This window comes from Crocodylus porosus, unplaced genomic scaffold (genome assembly GCF_001723895.1).
Source record: "Crocodylus porosus isolate Cpor-Errol unplaced genomic scaffold, CroPor_comp1, whole genome shotgun sequence".
Taxonomy (NCBI): Eukaryota; Metazoa; Chordata; order Crocodylia; family Crocodylidae; genus Crocodylus; species Crocodylus porosus.
Genome location: NW_017728886.1, coordinates 191,108,384 through 191,130,234, shown reverse-complemented (window position 1 = coordinate 191,130,234; position 21,851 = coordinate 191,108,384). Strand labels below are relative to the sequence as shown.

General features: G+C 44.8%; 1 long non-coding RNA gene across 1 annotated transcript; it reads left to right on the top strand.

The window, feature by feature from the left end:
* Window positions 1–830: 830 nt before the first annotated feature.
* On the top strand, window positions 831–21,057 carry LOC109324848. The gene is made up of 3 exons (XR_002105026.1): window positions 831–1,086; window positions 6,079–6,085; window positions 21,047–21,057. It is a non-coding gene; the product is annotated as an uncharacterized LOC109324848 (long non-coding RNA).
* The last annotated feature ends 794 nt before the right edge of the window (window positions 21,058–21,851 follow it).

Genomic DNA, 21,851 nt, shown 5'->3' with positions numbered 1-21,851 from the left:
CCCCTTACCTCTTCACTTCGGCCTTCTGGACTTTGCTCACCAGCACCTGCATCCAGTGATCAAGGGTTCTGGGGCTGCCAGGGCACATGCTCTCCTTCACCCTTGGGTCACACATGCCTGCCATCATGTGGACCATACTGGACTGCAAGGGATCCAGCCATCTCCTGATGCCCTCCTTCAGCCGCCTCACCAGTGCCTGCACGTCTGGTGACAGCAGCCTGCCCCAGCCAGGAACATTGATCCCCTGGAACTGCTCCATTTGGTTCTCCAGTTCCCTCACTAGGGGGATCACCTGGCTGAGGAGGGCATCGCCAGTGCTCAAGGAAGGGCTTGAGGACCACCAACATCTGGGAGATGGTACCCCACTCAGCTCTGTTCAGGGGAGCGCTGATCCCTATCTCCCAAACAAGGCCATCTCATGGATGGCCTTCTGTTGCTCCACCAACCTCTTTAGCATCAGGTACGTGGAGTTCCACTGAGTCTCCACAACCTGTATGATTCTGTGCTGTGGGATGTTCAGCTCTGCCTGTTTCTCCTGCAGCATCTTGTTCCCCTTGATGCTGCAGTGGAACTAGCCTGCCACCTTCCTGCATTTTGAAATCAGCTGGATTGTAGCAGTACTGGTGGTGGTGCCGTCACTGGCAGCCCTGTCCCCCTCCAAGGCATCCCTCACGATTAGGTGCAACCTGTGTGCCACACAGCAGATGCCAACAAAGTTGGCATCATGGACAGCCTTTACCATATTGGCCCTTTGTCGGTGACCATGAACCTGCAGGTGAGCTCAGCCCGCCCAACGAGCCACCCCTGCACCATGCAGTTTATGGCCCCCATGATCTCCCATGCCGTGTGGGACTCATCCAGCACCTTGGCTTGCAGTAGAGCCCACTGGCAGCCTGACTGAGTGCACCAGTGCCCCGTGAGGAAGAGGTAGGCATGATCGCCACCCTGGCTGCTCCAGATGTTGGAGGTGAAGTGCAAGGCTATCTGCAGCCCTGCCTTGTGCAGGTCCTCCCTCAAGTACTTCCTGCATGCCTCATGCAGGAAGGGCACCACCGCCCTGCTAAAGGTGATGCATTCAGGCACTTTGTAAAATGGGGCCAGAAGTGCTACGAACTGCTTGAACCCTGGCTGGTCAACTAGCGAGAAGGGCTGGCTATCCAGAGCAAACATCTCCCCAACGCTCTGGGTGATCTCACGCTCCTTGGGAACATGTCCCCCTTTCTGTCCACATTTCCCCCACTGGTCCAGGGTGGCCTGCATCTGGGTTGGGAGTAAGGGGGCTTTGGAGTGAGCAGGAGGAACTTCCCTTTTGGCACACTCGCACTGGTGCCAGGCTGAGCAGCAGGAAGAAGGGCAAGGAGGTGGTGCCTCCTCAGATGCAGTGGCATGGCCATAGTGGAGAAGTGTCTCACGTCCTTGCCACAGTTCATGTGCCTTTGGCAGTGCTGGCAGATGGCAAACCTGGGATCATCTGCCACCGCAAAATGCTCCCACACTACACAACTCCCCCACTTCTGAGTTGAGGGTGAGGATCCTGCCTTTTCCCCCTTCTCAGTAGTCTGAGGCTGAACAGCAGGAGGAGTTGCCTCAGCTGAGCCACTTGCCTGCACAACCTCAGCCTCCCCCGAGGTGCTGCTTTCCAGAGAAGACCTGGGTCTAGGGGAAACTTGAGGGGTGTGGAGCACAACATCTGATTCCCCCTCAGTCCCCAGAACTGCTTGAGCCAGCACGCTCAGCATCCCTGGTTCCAGCTCCAGCTCCTCCTCTGGCAGTGGGAGGCTCACGCTGAGAGCTGAAATTGGGGTGGAAGAGGCAGTGATTCTACTGCTGGTGCCCACTTCTGGACTGAGCAGAGGTGGTGCAGGTGCAGGGATGTTAGGTGCAGACACTGCTCCCACCGCCTGGTTTCCACTGGCAGCACCGATGTCATGGCTGCTCGGGAATAGAATGCATTTGTGTTTGGGATGGAGTTGGGGGGCTTGCAGATCTAGCTCTCCCCATACCCTCTCTCCCTCTCCTTCCAGAAGACCTGGCACCTGCCTTTCCAACACACTTCATATTGATCTTTCCTGTGCTGCAAAAGGTCTCTGTGTGTGCGTGAATACTTTTATATATCTGTCTGTCTTGTTCTCCTGTGAATATCTGTGTCTGTCTTGTGCTGTGAATGAAATTATTTGTGTGTCTTCTTTGTGGCTCTCACGATATTGTCTGTCTGGTGCTCCAAATAAAATTATTTGCATGTCTTCCTGTGTCTCAATATATTATCTGTGTCTTGTTCTTCTGTAAATATCTGTCTCTCTTCTTCCGCTGTGATGTTTTTTCTATATTCTGGGTCTCTGTGCATTGCGTGCGTGTACGTATGTGTGTGTGCATGCAGGCAATCTGTGCCTCCCTGCACAGTGATAGATAACACTGGCTGGGAAAACACAACTTTTTTTTTGCAAAGTTTCCATAACAAGTTTCCAAAAAAATAATTCAAAGAAATAAATTGAATTGTAATACTATTAATAATTCAATAGGCTAGCTAAACTAAACTAAGCTAAGCTAAGCTGAATCCTAACCACTCCTTTATAACATGAAAAAGGAGCAGGCAGGTCTCAGTCACAGCGTTCCTTTCTCACACAGTCGCTGACAGGGAACGAGCTGCAAAAGGCAGAGGAGGGCTACAGACCCTGTTTTTATGGTTTTTGTAGTCCCACCTCACAGACATTGTCATTGGAAAGGTAGCCAGGGAGAAATCCTTCTCACTGGCTACCATCAGTTTTCTCCCACCCCACCCCCGCTTCTCCTCCCTCCACACTCTGCATCCTTTCCCCCGCTCCCGCTCCCCCTCCCTCTTCGAATTGTCTCAAAATGGCCGAAGTGGGTCCGAAGCATCTGAAATGGATCCAAAGTGCTTTGGATGCCCCCGACCCGCTCCAGACACCATTGCTGGGATCCCACTTCGATCCAGAAGTGCCGCTTTGGATGCTCCAGATCCGAAGCACGATCTGAAGACTCACACAGCCCTACTATTCACTCACTAATAATCTCAAAAAATAACTAGTTATATATGTATATATTACCAAATTAATCTGCCTCAAATGAAAGTCTGCATACATTTTATGGATGTAATGGACTATGAGTTGTACTTTTGTGTTAACTGTGCTTAGGTTGATGTGATATTGTATCATCAGCCTGTGCAAGAGAAGGAAGGGTTAATAGCCAGGGTCTGACTATTCAGGAGACAAAATGGACCTTTTGCATCAACAGCCCTGAATGATTTTGTTGACTTACCATCAAAGGTGAGATTCCTGACACCCAGGAGGTGTCCAAATGATATTAAACAGGCTTGGGAGAGCAGGTTTGAAAAAAATAGCTTGGCAGCTTCTGGTCAGAAGAGTTTGGGGACTGCTGGAGGTGAAGTAACTTTTGGCAGCAGGAGAGACTGGAAGTGGAGAAGCTGAGCATCTTTGTGGCTTTTCATGGCTGTGTGGGCTGGATTGGGGAAAAAAGGGACTGCTTACCTTTGGAGAGGACAGAGAATCTCTATCTGAATAGCCTTTGCCTCAATAAATGGCTTTACTGAAGGGATTGTCTGCTGTGCTATTTGGAAGAGTGGGTTGCAGTGGGTTTCTCAACAAGAGGTGATGTCCCTCTCTTAGGAGCAGAACTGAATGCTCACTCCTTGTGTGTCCGGGCTGTGGAGAACAAGGGAAGGTGAGAGACCTTAAGGCCAGTGTCTACAGCAAGGGGGGAAACCTGGGCTTGGAAGTCAAGTCTGGGCTGGCTTCAGGGGATTCTCTCAGACCAGACAAGGCTGCAGTGGGCCTAAGTTAGCACTCCATGGCATGCACTTTGTGACATCGGCCAGTTACGTTACTATACACCTTGCTATTCAATTATGTGCAAGCCTTAGTTTAAGCACTGGGAAAAAAAATGAATAGATATTTTTACTATTTAAAAGTGCCATGTGATACAGAATATTTAATGTTGCAAGCAGATAACAAATATATCCAGCAGTTTCAAAATATAAAAGATTCGATTGTCATATTGTGAAGAAATATGCAGCTCAATATTTGATAATAATGTTTGTTACATGAGCATTGCTCTATTTATGATGATGTCTTTTAACTTTTCATCTCCTCAGCTGCTTAGATTTTTTGCTGATTATGTCACAGAGTTGCACATTATTGCCATTTAAACAAGTTGACTTAATTTCCATATCATTTTACAGGACAATATATTGTGTGTTTAAAAAAACAACAACAAAAAAACCCCAAAACAACCCCTCTCTCCCCCAGAAAAACATGCTTTTTCAGTAACTGTTCTTTAAGATAGATATTGTTGAACTGTAAGGGAAGGGGTTTTTAAGAGGAGAAACCAATAATTTAAATTAGTTCATAGTCTCAAGAATATGGGAGCATTGCTGTTGCTATGATTTATGATTTATGCAGTACCATACTAGTTCATAGGCTCAGGAATAGGCTCAGGAAATTAGTTCATAGGCTCAGGAATACAGGAGCATTGCTGTTGCTTTGATTTATGACTTATGCAGTACCTTACTTATGTGCTTGTTTACAAGTGGTAGAACATGCTAAAGAAAATCACTGCAGGGTAGAGATTATAATCTAAGGACACAAACAGGCTAATAAATAAAGAATGTTTTCCAGACCTACCAGAGACTTGGAAGCAACTGAGAATAAAATGTGTGTGGCTGAACAGAGAGATTTTAAGGACTGAGCAGGCAATGCCATTTTATGCACAAAAAAGTGGCACTTGTTGAAAGACAGTGGTCTTAAAAAAAAGTGTCCAGGGTTTTATTATTGTTTGAATCCATCAGTGCCATATTGTTGTAATACATGAGTTTTTGGAAAAGCTAGCCAAGAATGAGCAGAAGGTCTGCTAGCAATGAGTGTTTGATAGCAAAATTGATAAATATCAAGCAAAGTAAATTGCTAGTGTTCAGCTGGATAGTTGGTTCTGGGGGTTGTAGATGATACACAGGAAGGTCAACAAAAATCTGGACATAAACCAGTAAAGCCTGATATTAAGGGTTTCTCATTTATCAACTGGATGAGAAAAATCAGTGTATTGATACAAGCAAGTTTAAAGATTAGATCAAATGTTTTTCTGTTTGAAAAAAAAATTCAAAATAGATACATTTTAGGTGTGTGATAAGAGTAAATATATCTTTAAGAAGAAATTAGTATGTTATGGTGATGGTGCTGTTTTACTTTAGGTAGTTAAGCTAGTTTTTGAAATATAATGTACATAAATATATAATATATATGTTATATCAATATACATATAACAGTCCTTAACTACTTGGATTTTTAAGAATATTTCAAAAATCAATTCAGCTGCATCTAAAACTAAGTTTCAGAGGCTGTTTCAAAAGCTTAGCAATGCTTTCTGATTTTTGGAACAAATATTTTTGGAAAATGTTACAATTTCCCAATAAACAGATGTTCTGCTTTTCCCTAGCTCTACCAGGTTGTAAAATTTGTACATGAAATATAATGCTCAGGAAAATAACTTAATTGTTGCCATTCTGCCTCATACCACTATTTGGTAGCTTCAGTAATTTCCCCCCCCCCACGTGCATTGTACTGACCTGAAGAGCCTTACCTGGAGGAATAGGGTGTCCAAGGTAAAATACTAGAAGGGATGCCAGGACAGTGTAGTAAGTGACATTTTGGAGGCTGAAGTTAGTCATATTCATGTGTTATTTATGACAAAGTGAATGTGTGCAGCTGGGTTAGGAGTAACAAAATATTAGTTGTCCAAATGGTTTCAATCAAGCTCCTTAAATAGTCTTGTTGAGTGGATGTTTTACTCATTTCTGAGAACAGTGGCAGATCTGAGGTTGAAGGAACAGGGGTGCGGCCCACTCCCTTTAACCTTGGCGTACATACAATGATCAACCAAAAGGAATGTGGCCACATAGCCCTTTCCAAAATCCTGGGTGCCAGTGAGCTGTCTAAGCTCATGGGCAGGTCAGCATGGCTCCTACTGGAGCTCTTGTGCAATAAGCTCACCAACTGGTCAGTACAGGATCTGCCCAGATCCCCCCTTGAACGTAGCTCCAGAGCCCAGGGGATGAGTGTTGCTGCTGTTTGCTCTTACTTACAGACTTCTAGAACTGCTGGGATGGTGCAGCATGTTTTAAAGATCACAAAACCTGGACTCGACCATAAGCTCTTAAGATCTACCTTGATTCCTCTTAAGTGCTAAAGTCTTTCTGTGAATGTGGGCTCCTTTTAAAGTCCTTGACCAGCTTTTCATGGGGACTAAGGAAGGACATATTTTGATGCCATAACTCTCTTCCATTTTCTTATGTGGATCTCAAACTATCTAATCTTTTCTTCTCTCTCTACTAGGCTTTGTTCATCAGATATGTGAACTAATATTGAGAAAGAAACGTCCATAACTAATTTTCAAGTAGACATTGAAAACATCAAATGGATAAACAATTCTGTAAAGGTAGTATGGACTTTTAGGGAACATATGAGACAGGACTTCAGTTCTGTTTAAAGCCTAAAGAAGCTTTTATATCATTTTATGAGACATGCTGTCTTGTATATAAATAAACCTGTTTCTACTGTTTTGAAATGCTATGATCCTCTTGTAAGTCTGCCTTGTCATGAGTACAAGTATCAGTAGCACCTAAAAACGAAGCCTACCAGATCTCCTGTGGCATCCATGGACATTTTTAAAAAAATCTCTATCGAGTTTTACTTTCTTACTTCTTGAAGGCAATGAGTTTGTGCAGGCTAGATTATTGAAACGTAGAAGAGCAGAAAGGTATTTTCAAATCCCAAACACTCAGTGAATGAGATGTGAAATGAATTTCATGTGGTTCAGCGCCCTGGAGGCTTGTCACAATAGATAAGGCAAAGTGGATAGATGCTGCATTAGTCCATGTATGCTACTGAGTAGCAGAGCTAATAACTGAATCATAATTTCACTTCAGGACATAGAGGCTACTATATACTGTCCTCCTTTGATCTCTTCACCCATAGAAGCACACTAGAAAATATAATCAAACTTTCAGAACATAAGCAGCAAAATAACCCAGTAAAACTGCATAAAGTACTTAAAGTACTGCACAACCAGTTATTAACTTGTTCAAATAAAGTGGTACCACAAACTTTTTGTTGCTGTTTCTCTAGATACATAACCCTATACTTAGTGAGTTAATATACTAGATAGTTGAAAATGCCTATGTGCTGTCTCCCGGTTGTTTCACATACTCCCAGATATTGAAAAGTAGTGTAGTGCTAAGGTATCCAAGCTGATACCACAGTGACAGAACTTATTTGGCTCAGATGAGACTGGCTCTATTGTTCCTTCTGTTAATCATATACCATGTTTACTTGTATGTAAGATAACCCTGAAAATAAGATGACACCCCCACTCCCACCCCAGTAATTAGAATCTATATATGGACAGTTAATAAATTTGTTGTAATGTTCCAGGTATAAATCCTAAGTATTGCAGGGTTGTCTTGAATCCTACCCCCACTACACATTGCTGCAGGAGGGACAGCAGTGGCTGGTGGGCCTCCTTGCCCTCTGCTCTGCCTGCTTCTGCCCCCCTGCACCCCTCCCACCCCTGCTTTTTTCCCCATGCTGAGTGGGGGAGCTCGTCTTATACAGTATTCAATAAATATGGTAATTAGACATGAGAAAAATGTTGGGCTTTTTTTTAAAAAGGCCAGAGCAGGTAAGAATTCCATTGGTTCATTGTGAATGTATATGAAACCATCTTTGAGGAGCCTGATACAGTAGCTTTAGTATGAAAAGATGAATAGACATGGCTACTTCATCCCATACCCAACTAGTTGGCTAAATGAAGGGTAGTTAACTTCAAGTGTACCTGCAAAATCATTTTATACCTTCTAGTGGAGCCCATTGTTTGCAACGCACAAAGCCTGTCTGTCTTGTTCCTTTTCATGCAGTGACATCCTGGCTCCTTAAGAACCTGTGCTGTATTTGGGTCTCCCATGTACCCACATCCTATCCTCACACTCAAAAATCACAAAATAGAAGTTATCACAGCCTGAAATAAATAACTCATATTCAGAGGGATCAGTCAGGTTAAGGAGGTATGTTTTAAGCAAGATCCAATGTCCAGGCTCTATTTCTTCCTGTCTGCAAGGATTTCCCCTCCAAATCTGTACATTCCTGTTTTTCCTATAGTTTTATGAGAGGGTTGTGGACAGCAGCCTGAATAGGGGTGGGTGATCAGAGCACCAGTCTCAGGCTCTGATTTTGAAGGGGATACCACAGTAGCAGCCTTGGAGTCCCTGTGCAAGGAGTTAATCCTTTAGTAGCACCCTTGCTGCTGCTTCAACCAAAGCCAATTCCCCTGGTTATGCCTCAGACTGTAGAAGGAAGAGAATTCCTGAATCTTTCCTGAGGCATAAACTATTTTATCCAAAATCTTGTTGCCTGTAGTTTTCAGAAGGAATGGTACATTTTTGTGAATGCTGTGCATTTTATTTTGTTTGCCCAGTCCCTGATGTATGAAATATCCTTTCTTTTAGTACCGTGTTGCCTTTTTTTTACTTGGCTTGGCTTTTGTATTCTTTCTAGTGGTTTTGATTAACTCCTGTGTCACAGGAAAAAGCTTGGCACAAACCATTTTGGCAGTGATTTTAGATTGTGGGTTATTTTATAGCTCAGCCTTATGGTTGAGCAAACAAAAGAGGGATAGAGCATGTTATATTATTGCCTCTAATCTAAACTCCCCAACAAACAACTACTATGGAAATCACTATCTTTTCAGAAGGAGATAAAATTACTTTACAAACTATCACCACTTTTAACTAGCTGCTTGCTCTGGCTGAATGAGTAAAGGAGGAACAGAATGTAATCTTATTGCCTCAATGTACTTCTTATTTAATGTAAACTTTCCACAAGCAGGATCTGGAATAATCCCATCTGTGTGGTATGAATAAAATTACTTTCAAAACTGTTTGCATCCACCGAAGTTTAATACAGTTCTGTTGAAACGTCTTCTTGAATGCTCCCTTAAAGATTTAAATTCTGTTTCTTGGATCTGAACAAACTATGCAGAGATGGCTGTATCATTAAACACAAACTTGAGCAATAAACTAAAATAAAATGCATTTTAATCAAAGTATTAATATCTCTTAAAATACATGAAGTTCAGAATATTTTAGAAATCAAGTTCAGATAAACTAACTGATGTATTGTATCATGATTTGAAAGATGAACAAGATGCACCAAATCATGTGCTCATTTTATTGACAATAAGATTGTGACATTATGATTATCATCTCAGGCCCAGGTTCTTCCATATCTGGCTTTGATGTCACACAGTGGACACATCTACGCAAGTGATATTTTACTTGGGGCATGGCTAGAACATGCTTTTCTCTGATATTTCTATTGATGTTTACAGCACTAAAACTTTAGGCCTTGTTACATGTTAATTTTAGGCATCTCAGGGAGCTCTTAATCCCTGGATAGCTGTATGTTAGCACCTTTAAGTGGCTTAAGGCACTTATTTGGCTTAAAGTTACACCACTCTAGGGCAGGATTTGCTCTCATCCACTTAATTTTGCTCCTGTTCTGTTAAGGTGTGGCCACTCCCTGCAGCTGTTCTGCCCAAGTTGAAGTCCTCCAGCATCCCAGAATGGAATCGCCTATCTAAAGTCAGGGCAAGTGAACACACTGGGATGCAACAGGACCAGGCATGGCTCCTCAGTTCCTGGGGATGTTGGGCAGAGTGAGCACCACAACCCAGAGTGCCCAGCAGCAATGGTCCTGTTGCCGTCCAGACCAGTTTGCTGCTTCTGCCAGTGGCAATGGGGGTGGGGGGGGTAAGCTCCAGAGAAAAAGGGATCCAACCCTTTGGAGCTCAGATGGTGCCCAGCCAGCCAGCAGCAGCATGGGATGAGTCAGCTCAGGAGAAAAAAAGTATCGGGCTCCTTTTTATATCATTCTCCTGCTCACCAAGTCTCTAATGGCAAGTCACATCTGTGCAAGTGAAGGACTGCTAGGGTGCATCTACACAAAACATTTTACTGCACATTAGACTAATCTAATGCACAGTAAAGCACCAGCATCTACACGTGACAGCATGGGGGTAAGCAGCACAAGACTTACCGCGCAGTAAATTAGGCTAATGTACCATTTGCTAGACCAACAAGTACAGTCCCTGGTGCTGTTTCACCCTCATGTCTCTCCCACGGTCCCAGCATTCCTTCCCCATGTATTTCCTTCCCCACCCTGGTCCCGGCACTGCTTAACCCCATACTCAGTCATGGGTCATTATGCCAAGCCAGTACCATCACGCCAGACTGCAGTCCTGAGTTCCACATGGCTGACCCTCATGCCCTGCCACCCCCAGGCTGGCACCAAGAAGAGGTCCCTCTGGCTATTTCAGGGGGGCAGAACAGGGCAGGGAGGCAGGCACATCCCTAGACTGAACTGCTTCTGACAGGGGGACATGTGTAGATGTGCACCAAGAAGTGTCTTAATGAGCATTCATTTTTTTCACAAAAAATTCAGGTGCATTAATTGTACATGTAGACATACCCCCAGAGATGTATTTTTTAATCTTAGGGTGTGACTGCTCCAGTAAGCCAATTAACATTTATGCAGCTTACAGTGTAAGGTGTAACAAGGTCCTTTGAGTATGTCTATTGCAGTAGCACAGAGTTCAGGGAACAAGTCCTTTGTCCTTTTCTGCAATTGTGCAAGCCTTGGAAATGAAGTAATGGGATGCTCCCAGCACCAAAGCATACATGTGTGTTTGAGTAATATCTTGGGGTGGTCCAGAGGATTATCATGACTCTTCTGGGTTGATGTATCTGACCTCCCTGTTTCCACAAATGGACTTTTTCAGAGAAGCCCTTTAGGTTGAAGCAAAAGACTGTTCCCAATTGGAATGGGGAACTGTCCAAGAGATTAAGTGATGAAAACCTGAAACAAGAAATCATCCACAGACTGAATTACGTTAAATATGGTTTAAATGGGAACTATGAATGCTTATCCCATTGCCTAGATTAGCTTTCATGACTCCTGTGTCCCTATGGGTTATTTGATTATTTGTTTCTTCCAGGATTTCTGCCCACCTCACTTTTCAGTTTCTGGATTCAGATCTCTCTTTCCTTGTAGGCTGCTCCCTCTTCACCTTTTCTTTTTACCACATCTGATCAAGTAAATTCTAGCCTATAAAAGCTTGTAATATAATAGTGTGCATGTGTGAAATTTTACTGACTCACTGTAATTTGTAAGGTGCAAATATATCCTCCCCTCTACATGACTTACAACTAACATGGCTAACTACCATATTTACTTGAATAGAAGATTACCCTGATTATCAGATGGCACCCCAATACTTGAATTTTATATATGGAAAATGTATACATTTTTTATAATTTTCCAGATATAGAATCTAAGTATTGGAGGTTTGCCTTGAATTTGTTTCTCTCGCTCTGCTACAGTAGGGGAAAAAATTGGGGGGGGGGTAGCAAAATAACCATGCTGTAGTTAACTGTGCAGTTATCATTATTCTGTCCCCACTCTGTTCTGTCAGCCTATTCCTTTGTTCCAACAGGCCCATCAGATGCACACATCTTAATTTGGGCATTTACTGGTCTCCTAATTTGGTCCATCCACCAAAACCAGAAATCCCAAGAGCTTTGCAGCTCAGCACTGTGACCTAGCCAACACAGCAGAGTCCCTTATCTCACATTATGGAACAGTGTGGTACATGTCTTCAATTTCCCAGTCTGTGCCTCTGTGCCAGACACAGGGGCCTCAAAGGTAACTTTGTCACAAACAGGCTTTTTGAACCCAATTAACCCTTGCCGTTGCTCTGAAGCATTGTTCTAATGTAATATGTACTTTACCTACAAGCCAATTCCTAAATATCAGTTTCTAGCCATCAACATGTAGACAGCAACTGGGGCAAAACAAGCTGCCTGCTGCCAGGGTGGGCTCTGAGCTTGGAACCCAGCTGGGACAATGTCCTCCTGCCCCAGCTCCCACAGGCAGGGTGCAAACTCTCAGCCCCTGTTCCAATTGCAGAGCCAAGAACTGCTGGGGGTAGAAGGACATTATCCCAGCCTGGCTTCAAGCTCAGAGCCCACCGCAGCAGCAGGCAGCTGTCAGGGGCAAGAAGCAATCTCCCATCCCGCACTCTAATAATGGATCCGGGGCCAGGAGCTCTCTGCACCAAGAGAGTTTCCCACCCAGCCTGGGGCTGGCTAGGACCTGATCCAGAAGAGGATGGGTTGTGGCCAGCCTCAGGCTGCTTGGGGAAGCCTCACTGGGCACAGCTGCTGCTTCAGAGCTCTCCCATTCTGAGCATATCAGGACCCCTCCCAATGTGTACAGGGTCCCATGCTTCCTGCCAGCCTCTGGCAGCTGCAGGGGGGCAGAGAAGGGTGGAAGCAAATCTGTTCCCAAGAGGGAGCATGTGTAGATGTGCTCTCCTGGTAGGCTTACTGACCAGTATTTTTACTGCACAGAAAGCCTACTTCAGATTAATAGCATGGGTAGACACATCCACTATGTACACAGACATTCATTTAATAATAAAGGCCATGGTACCCACCAGTTCCTGTTTTTCTAGTTCTGAATTCTTGATTATCTGGTCTCATGTGAGTTGAGCACTGTTCTGAGAATCCATGCATGGATTTGCAAAACCTGATATCCATTCCATGTTCCCCACTTGAGGACATTTTTTTTTTATGCATTATAAGCCAGAATCAGAATGTTGCATAAATAGAATCCTCCATATAAAAGAAATTGAGAATGCTTGATTTGTACATCTGCAAATTTGAGTTACTTGTATACATAATTGATAATCTTCAAGATGTTACTCACCAAGTTGAATAACTAGAGGCATGGTCGCATGTAACAGAGCACAAGTTGTGCTCTGTTACTCAAAGGGGTGTGGGCAAGCAACAGAGCAACCTGCAGGTAGCTGCACTCCCAGTCAGGCAGGTGACCAGTAGGAGACTGCCTGATTGGGAACAGGGCTCAGTTGTTCCTGGTAAGAACAGGCCCTGAGCAGCAGAGCCAGCAGTTTGCTGCAAGCAGCTGGGAGAAGAACACCACCTAGCTAGAGCTGCTGTTCATGTAATATCTTGGAGCTACAGGGCAGGAGTTATGGGGATGGTAGAGGCTCCTGGTCCTGGGGTATGACCTAAAACTATACCCTACTGGGGCTGAATGGTGTGGTGGGACTGCCAGTGGTGGGGCAGTCCTGAGGAAATGCCACGCATGCCCAGTGAAAGGCAAGTATGGGGTGCCAGAAAGCCTCAGCCCCTACTGTCTTGTGGGTTACCCTGTGGAGAGGAAAGGCTAGGGGGGCACACCCCAATGACAAAGCAAGGTTTACAGTGTGGAGCCTGAGGCAGGGTCAAGGTTGTATAAAAACACCTGAGATGGAGCTCAGGTCCACCGTGAGATCTGAGGTTCATTAAGGGAGCCGGGTGAGGCTTCAGTGGGGTGGGATTCTGAGCCCCAAGAAGGAGGTGGCTATGAGGCTATGGGGGCAAGAGGATTGAGGCCCAGTGTTGGGCAGGGGATGAGGCGCCAGTGTGGGAGCATGAAGGGACCAAGAGGATCCAGAGCCAGGCAGGGAGTCTGAGGCAAAGGGAGGGGCTGGGAGCACCGAGGGGGTTTGATTGCAAGCCCAGTATGAGGGCACAGGGTTTGATTGTCCTGACATGAGGACATAGGGATTGTGACCCCCAGCATGAGGGCACAGGAGTGAGAGTCCTGAAGTGAGGCACAGGAGTGTGGCTCCCACTGTAGGGACACTGGAGGGAGACCCCAGGGTGGGCTACACTATAGGCTGAATGTTAAGCCAAATAAGCTATCGGCCAGGGGTTAGGCCATGGATGCCATCTTTGATGCATGGGACACAGTATAAGGGAAGGTTCAGAGCCATGTATATGCCCTCAGTAATTAAATGGGCAGCCTCCCGCCTAAGTAACAACTTTCAATTGGTTCCACCAGAGGATTGGCAGGTGCGACAGGCAGGCGGTTAGCCCTGAGAAAAGTGGGCGAGCTAATAACTCACTCAGCCCTGGGACACCCACTTGTTCTATTGCACTAGAGGACTTGTGAACCAACCTAAAGTGTACTCATTTAATTCTTATATGGTTCCATCACTGCATTCTCAAGCGAGCATACAAATCCCAGTGGGAAGTTAATCAAAAAAAAAAAAAAGGAACCCCCATAGCACTTTATCTTCCATCCATCCACAATAGCATTGGAAGTTACTGTAACAGCATTTATGGCAACAGATTTTCAAATAATATTAGTGGCATAGTACATTTTTGTCTTACCGACAATGAGCTAGAAGGGGCTGAACTTTAAATCAAGCATGTGGTGGTGGTACAGAGCATTCATGCTGTGTGGAATGTCCTGGGGGTTGTAAGATCAATTCAGCTTTGTTCAGCCATGTCAGCAATGGCTATCTTTAAGATGCTGACATGGCTCAGCTTGATAGGTTGAAGAAATTTAACTGCTTTGATAAGGTTAAAGGGGGCATCCAACCAAGAATAGAAAACAAAACAGAACACTGCTTAGGAACTATATTGCAGATTCTAACAATTCATTGTCAATTGACAACATAAGCATCACCAATTATTTTCTTAGCAGAAGAAAATAATCAAGATTTTTAAAAGGATTCAGCCAGTCTCTGGAAGTTTCCTTATAGTAACTGAACTATGATAACACCTGTGGAAAATTACATTGCTAACCACCTTACTATCATGTGGCTTACTTTTATTTCAGTATTAAACTTTCTGTCTCCAACACTAAACTACATTCTGTATTTAAATTTGACTCCTAAGATTTCAAGCCATGAGTCTTTTTCTTTTTTAATTTTTTTAACCATTTTGTGGAGAAATAGTTTGGCCTCTTCATAATATTGGTTAAGAAACTGAATTCAATCCCTGTCAAGTCAATGAATGGCCTGTAAATGAAAAATTAGGAAATTTTGTATTTGCTTCTAGTGTTTTAAAACTTGCAGTTGAATTTGCCTGTAAACTTCTAAAAGAACGTGGGTGTTCTTCATTCTATAACATGGACTGGATCTGTGGATTGATGGTTTATGTCACTTAAATGGCATGTACACTTTAATATCGCTAAAATTTTATTTTAAAATAAAGAAATATCTATTACTATTAGATATACAGAATACACTAGTTTAATGCATTAAACACATAAGAATGATCAGCTGTAATGCCAGTTTGTTCCACATGCCAACATTCAGAGATTAGCCGTTCAAATGCCAACATTTGAGATTTAAAGTAAACAATCCCTCTACTACCTAGTCAAAGGTTGACACCCAACAGAGAAGTCCTTCTCTCAAAATCCCATCTGAGTTCTCTTTCTGTCTAAAAGTGCATTATTTGTTGATGTGTTCAAACGTTGTGTATTCTGGACTTTCCCCAGACTGGGAAGGAGGCAAGGATTTATGACTACTTGAATTATTGTCAAAATGTTAGAAGAGGGAGAGGGGCACTTGGAGGAGAAAGGGATACAATAAAATGCCTTAGAGAGGAAAGGAGCTCTCTAGTCCAAGCCCAGAAAACCATTTGGAGAACTGTCAGTACTCAGAAGGGAAAAAGATTTAACTCAGGGGTTTGATCAAATGTGTTTAAGGATGAAGGAAAGCTTGAGAACTAAAGAAGGAATTAATTAGTACAGAATATTTTTTCAGGGGAAAGAAGCAAAAGGACCTCAAAATATCCATTTGATCTTTTTTGTGCATTTTAAAGAAAGTAAGTACTATGGTGAGGGTGGAAAGATACAAGAAGCCTTGATATAATTAGGATAAATGGCATGTCACTGAACAAAGGAACTGTAAGGCTAACTTAGAAAAAAATCATCTCTCCAAGTGAGATCCTTAAACAATAGGACCATTTCTTAGCAGTGAAAGCTTGAGCTCTTATGACTAGACTTGAAGGTTAACTGTGCTCATTCATAAAACACTCAATATTTGCAGGGGATGAAAGTAGACAACTTGCCCTACTCTTAAAAGATCTCATCAGTATCTATAAAAAAAAGTCCAGATTTCAGTATGATAGTAGCTGAATGCGTGAATAGACAGAGCTTCAAAGTAAAAGTTTTTTTAAAGAAATTCTAAAATACAGGATGATGCTACTGTTTTGTATTGTTTAATAAACTGCCGCCAGCAGTGGCCAATAGCTAGTATTTCAGAGTTAGGGTGTCCCTTTTAATGTGTCTTGTTTATTATGCTGTTGATCTTAATTTTAGCAGTTGTTTTCTATTAGCACCTTTTAATAATAGCTAATAGATCAAATTTGGAAGCATTAACTTACATGCTAGAGTGGAATAGTTAGAGTAAGTAGCTGTTTATTTACAAAAATAAGCTTACAAAGCATGGATCTAATTGGTGCAAGTGGCCAAAATTACCATTGGCTTTTTTTGATTTGAGTGGAATTCTGGGTGCAAAAGAAATACGGAATTAGTTGCTCTGTCCTTGGACCTATATTGTCCAATATCTTCATTAATGATGTGGACATTGGAGTCAGAAGTGGACTGGCCAAGTCTGCCGAGGATACCAAACTCTGGGGTAAAGCATCCACACCTGAGGACAGCAGGGCGATCCATGCTGACTTTGACAGGCTCAGCAAATGGGTGGACGAGAACCTGATGATGTTTAGCACCAAAAAATGCAAGGTTCTCCACCTTGGGAGGAAAAACCTGAAGCATGCTTATAGGCTCAGCAGTGCTACGCTGGCTAGGACTACAGATAAAAGGGAATTGGGGGTCATGATTGACTACAAGATGAACATGAGCCTTCAATGTGATGCTGTGGCTAGTAAAGCGAGCAAAATGCTGGCTTGCATCCATAGATGCTTCTCAAGCAAATCCCAGGACTTCATTCTCCCATTGTATTCGGCCTTAGTGAGGCCACAGCTGGAGTAATGCATCCAGTTTTGGGCTCACAATTCAAAAAGGATGTGGAGAAGCTTGAGAGAGTCCAGAGAAGAGCCACACGCATGATCAGAGGTCAGAAAAACAGACCTTACGACGACAGGCTGAGAGCTATGGGACTCTTTAGCCTGGAAAAGCGTAGGCTCGGGGTGATCTGATGGCCCCCTATAAGTTTATCAGGTGTGTTCACCAGGATCTGAGGGAAGGATTGTTCACCAGAGCGCCCCAAGGGATGATGTGGTCGAATGGTTATAAACTCCTGCAAGACCGTTTCAGGCTGGACATAAGGAAGAATTTCTTTACTGTCCGAGCCCCCAAGGTCTGGAACAGTCTGCCAGCGGAGGTGGTTCAAGCACCTACAGTGAACTCCTTCAAGAGAAATTTGGATGCTTATCTTGCTGGGATCCTATGACCCCAGCTGACTTCCTGCCCCTGGAGCAGGGGGCTGGACTCGATGATCTTCTGAGGTCCCTTCCAGCCCTAATGCCTATGAAATCTATTAAATCTAATCTATGGAATCATATTAATATTTGTCTTCCGTTTCAGGGAGCAGGCTCTACAGGAAAGCTTGACTGAGATGCCACATCTCATTTGCAGGGTCATATTCTGGGAATCTGTGGAGTTGCAAGATAGGACAGAGTGATGCGACCTCATCTGCTGCAGTTCTTCAACCAGTTATCTAGCATCTCATCTACCATGCAAGGACTCTTCTCACATTACATTTTAATCCCCTGAAGAACTGCCAGTCAGTTTACCCAAGAATATCCTGCTGGACCATTTCAATGTTCTTGTTGGGCTTCCTCTTTCTTGCTAAAATAATTAAAGTAATGAAGGGAAAATGTCATTAAGAGCAAATTTTCTTCTACTTGATTTAACTGTGCATGTTAAGTTCAAGCTATTTGAGGTAATGTCTTTATATGGACACTGTTAGCATTAGGTTAATTCATAATGTGTTCCAATGTGGATTTCATAGGGTGTTGTATGATAATAGGAAACACAGAACTGTCACAATTGGAGTTTTCAAGAATTGTGCTTCCACCTGCTTGGCACAGCTCTTCTGAGTCCCTTTTTGTTTTGCTGCTATGTGAGAATGGAAGAGAATTTCTACCTTCCCTTCTTTGGGCAGTGGGGTGGAGCAGGGCTTGGGAAATCCATGCCAGGTGGGAGAGAAGCCCTTGTGGTGGGAGCACCTTACACCTCATGCCTGGCTGTGGGGGCAAGTACCTGGTATGTCTCCCCCAAGCCCCGCTCCATGCAGAGAAGGGAAAATTCCCCTCCTCTCCTGCACAGTAGCAAAGCAGTGATCAGGAGACCCTGTGCTGGGCTGAGGGAAACCCCTCACCCCACATCTATCAGCTAAGCAAAGTCTTGGCTGGGATGATATAGTTGGGACTGGCCCTTCTTTTAGCAGGGGTTTGGCTGAAAGACAGGTAAGGTTACCCCCACCCCCTGGGTGGGAAGGTGGGCCAAACTCTGTGCTGCCACAGCCTCTGCAGAATGAGCTGTGGCCTCCCCACCCAGCTCGGGGCAGAGAGGATGGTTTGCTGGGCCATGGCCACTTCCAATCTGGCAGCCATCCATGCTGCAGACCAGCAGCTGACCCACCGTGGCCTGGGGTTGGGAACCCCTGGACTAGATGACTTCCTAGATGAGGTTCTTTCCAGCCTTAAATTTCTGTAATTCTATGATTTCAGCATTTTCCACAGTGCAAGCTGAAAAGGTGAGCTTTACTTTCTTAAAACAGCTGAAAAACAGCCAGCGTGTTGCTGTTAAATGGTAATTGGAGCCATGGCGGGCTCCCTCAGCCAATTAGAGATGTGGGAGAGCCGCCCTGAAAAAAACCTAAAATTGGTTCTGGTGAACCTTCAAGGAGCCAGCTTTTTCCCCTGCCAGAGCCTGAATTACAATGGTCCCAATTGAGAGTGCACTGATAGAGATTTTGGGGGCTGATACCAATAGCCAATATTTAAGGAGGCATATTTCATAGATTTCATAGACATTAGGGCTGGAAGGACCCCGGAAGATCATCAAGTCCAGCCCCCTGCCCCAGGGGCAGGAAGTCAGCAGGGGTCATAGGATCCCAGCAAGATAAACATCCAAATTTCTCTTGAAGGCGTTCAAAGTTGGTGCTTGAATCACCTCCGGCAGCAGGCTATTCCAAACCTTGGGGCTCAGACAGTAAAGAAGTTCTCTCTTATGTCCAGCCTGAAATGGTCCTGGAGAAATTTGTGACCATTCAAACTTGTTATTACTTGGGGAGCTCTGGTGGGGGGCTGATACCAGTCCAATTTCTGATACAGCTGCCTTCAGCTGGTGAGTCTGGTGTGGTAGAAGGGGAGGGGTGAAGGAAGGGTCATTGGGGAGGCAGATCAACACCCTTCATGGTGAGGGAGGGGGCAGGGACAGGAGGAGTTGCTTCCCAGGCAGGGCAGGGGGGGAGCAGAGCCACAGCTTATGTGGGGGGAGGCAGCTTCCACCACTGCTTGCACCCTGGGAGGGCACGGGGGGGGCGTGTGCCCCCTGAATCTGCATGGGGTGGGGTGGGCTGCAGCTGGGGATGTGTGGGTATCTTTTCAGTGGGGCCTGGGCTCAGAGCAGGCCTGGTGGTGCTAGGAGGATGCTGCATCCAACCCAAATTTCACTGCAGCTCCACTCCCAGTACCGCTGCCGCCAGCCACCTGGCGCAGCCACAGCTGAACACCCTGCCTCCACCCATGCACTGGGTGACTAGTGGTGGCAGTGCTGGGAGTGAATCCACAGCAAAATTTGGGGTGGATACAGCATCCTCCCAGCACTGTCAGTGCCTGCTCCAAGCCCAGCCTCTGCCAAGAAGAGCCCCATGCAGCTCTGGCTGCAGCCTCCCCACCCCATGCAGATTCTGGGACACATTCCCCCCGCCCCCACATGCCCACCTGGTGTGTAAGCAGTGGCAGGAGCCCCATCCTCCTCACAAGCCATGGATCTGCCCCCCGCCCCTGCCTGGGCAGCACCTGCCCCCGCCCCCTCCATCACCATGCAAGATGTTGATCTGTAGCCCCATGTTCCTTCCCTCTCCCCTCCCCTTCCACCACACTGAACTTACCAGCTGGAGGCAGCTGTCCATGCTGCTGGCTGTGCTCCTCACTGCCCAAGTGCTGTGTTGCAGCTGGGCGCAGCACAGGCATTTATCAGCCAAATTATTGGCCCCATCAGGCCAACATCTGATACAGCCCGTTTTCTTTATAACAGTACCGATCCAATATTGGACCAATGTATTGGTGCACCTCTAGTCCCTGCACATAACCATAGAAAATTTAAGGTTGGAAGGGACCTCAGGAGGCCATCAAGTCTAATCCCCTGCTCAAGCAGGACCATCCAACTAAATCATCCCAGCCAAGGCTTTTTCTAGCCAGGTCTTAAAAACCTGCAAGGTTCCACAACGTCTCAGGTAAATTTTTTGTCATCTGCCACCACTGAGAACAGTTTAACTCCATCCTTTTTGTAACCACCCTTCAGGTATTTGAAGGCTGTTATTAAAACCCTCTCAGTCTTCTCTTCTCCTGACTAAAGCTTGGTTTCCTCAGCCTCTTCATAGAAGTCATGCGCCCCAGCCCCTAACCATTTTGTTGCCCTGGACAGTCTGCTGGACTCTCTTCAATTTGTCCACATTTTTTCTTTCTGTAGTGGGGGGCCCAAAACTGGACACAGCACCCCAGATGTGGTTTCACCAGTGCCAGAGAGGGAAGAATTACTTCCCTCAGTCTGCTGGCAACACTCCTACTAATGTAGCTCAGTATGCTGTTAGTCCTCTTGGCAACAAGGCCACACTGTTGGCTCATGTTTATTGCCTACTGTAACTATCAGGTCCTTTTCTGCAGAGCTGCTGCTTAGCCAGTCAGTCCCCAGCCCTGAATCTTTGCCCTACCCTCCAGCATATCTACTACTCTACCCAGCATGGTGTCATCTGCAAACTTGTTGGGGGTGCACTCCATCCCAGGTTGTTTTTGAAGACATTGAATAAAGCTGGCCTAAGGACTAACCCCTGGGGCATTCCACTTGATACCAGCTGCCAACTAGACATTGAGCCACTGAGCAGGAGCATGAGTTTGCCATGGCAAAAACAGCAGTGGTGCAAATTTGTGCCACTGCTTTTTGCTACTGCACGTACCCCTGAACATGGGGTTTGGTACAGGGCAAAATGCACCACTTTGGGAAAACAGCTGTTTCCCTGCTCCTCCCAGCTCCTGGCATGCTGGAGGAACAGGGAAAAAACTCAAGGAAGAGTCTCCATCTCCCTGGAGGACTGAGCCTCTGTGTCTGCCAGCACACTCTCCTGTGGCATGTACCACAATGCTTTTTGCAGGGGCTTTTTTTTTTTTTGCTCCCCACACTGCAATTCTTACATTTTATCTGACCACCAGTTAGAAGTTCCATAATTTAAAGGCCAGCTGAAGTATTTCTAATGTTTCTACCACTATTCTACCAAACTGCTTGAAATATGCATTCTCAATTTCAAACTGAGAAACTTAACAGGAGGAGCAGATATTATCTTGATTTTTTTTTTAATCTTGTGCAATTGAGGTTGTATGTCTTTTTGACTAGACAGCATTACTCCAAGGGCTTTTTAACTGCCATTTAAACAGGTATCAGTCATTCACCCACAGGCACAGAAGAATGTTATGGACACTGTGATTGTTACATGTCAAATATTGTATCCATTAGGGAAAAAATTAAAGATGGTTTAAGTGATCAAAATAGAAAAAAATGAGTGATGACATGACCCTTAAAATTTCTAAGCAATGAAGTTCACATCTTAATCCTCCAACAGAGCCTGTAAGAAAAGAGAAAAAAAAGTTAAAAACCATGTAGCATGTAGAGATCATCTCTTTCTTAGTTTTGATCCACTGTCTTGTTACTTTGAACACTGGG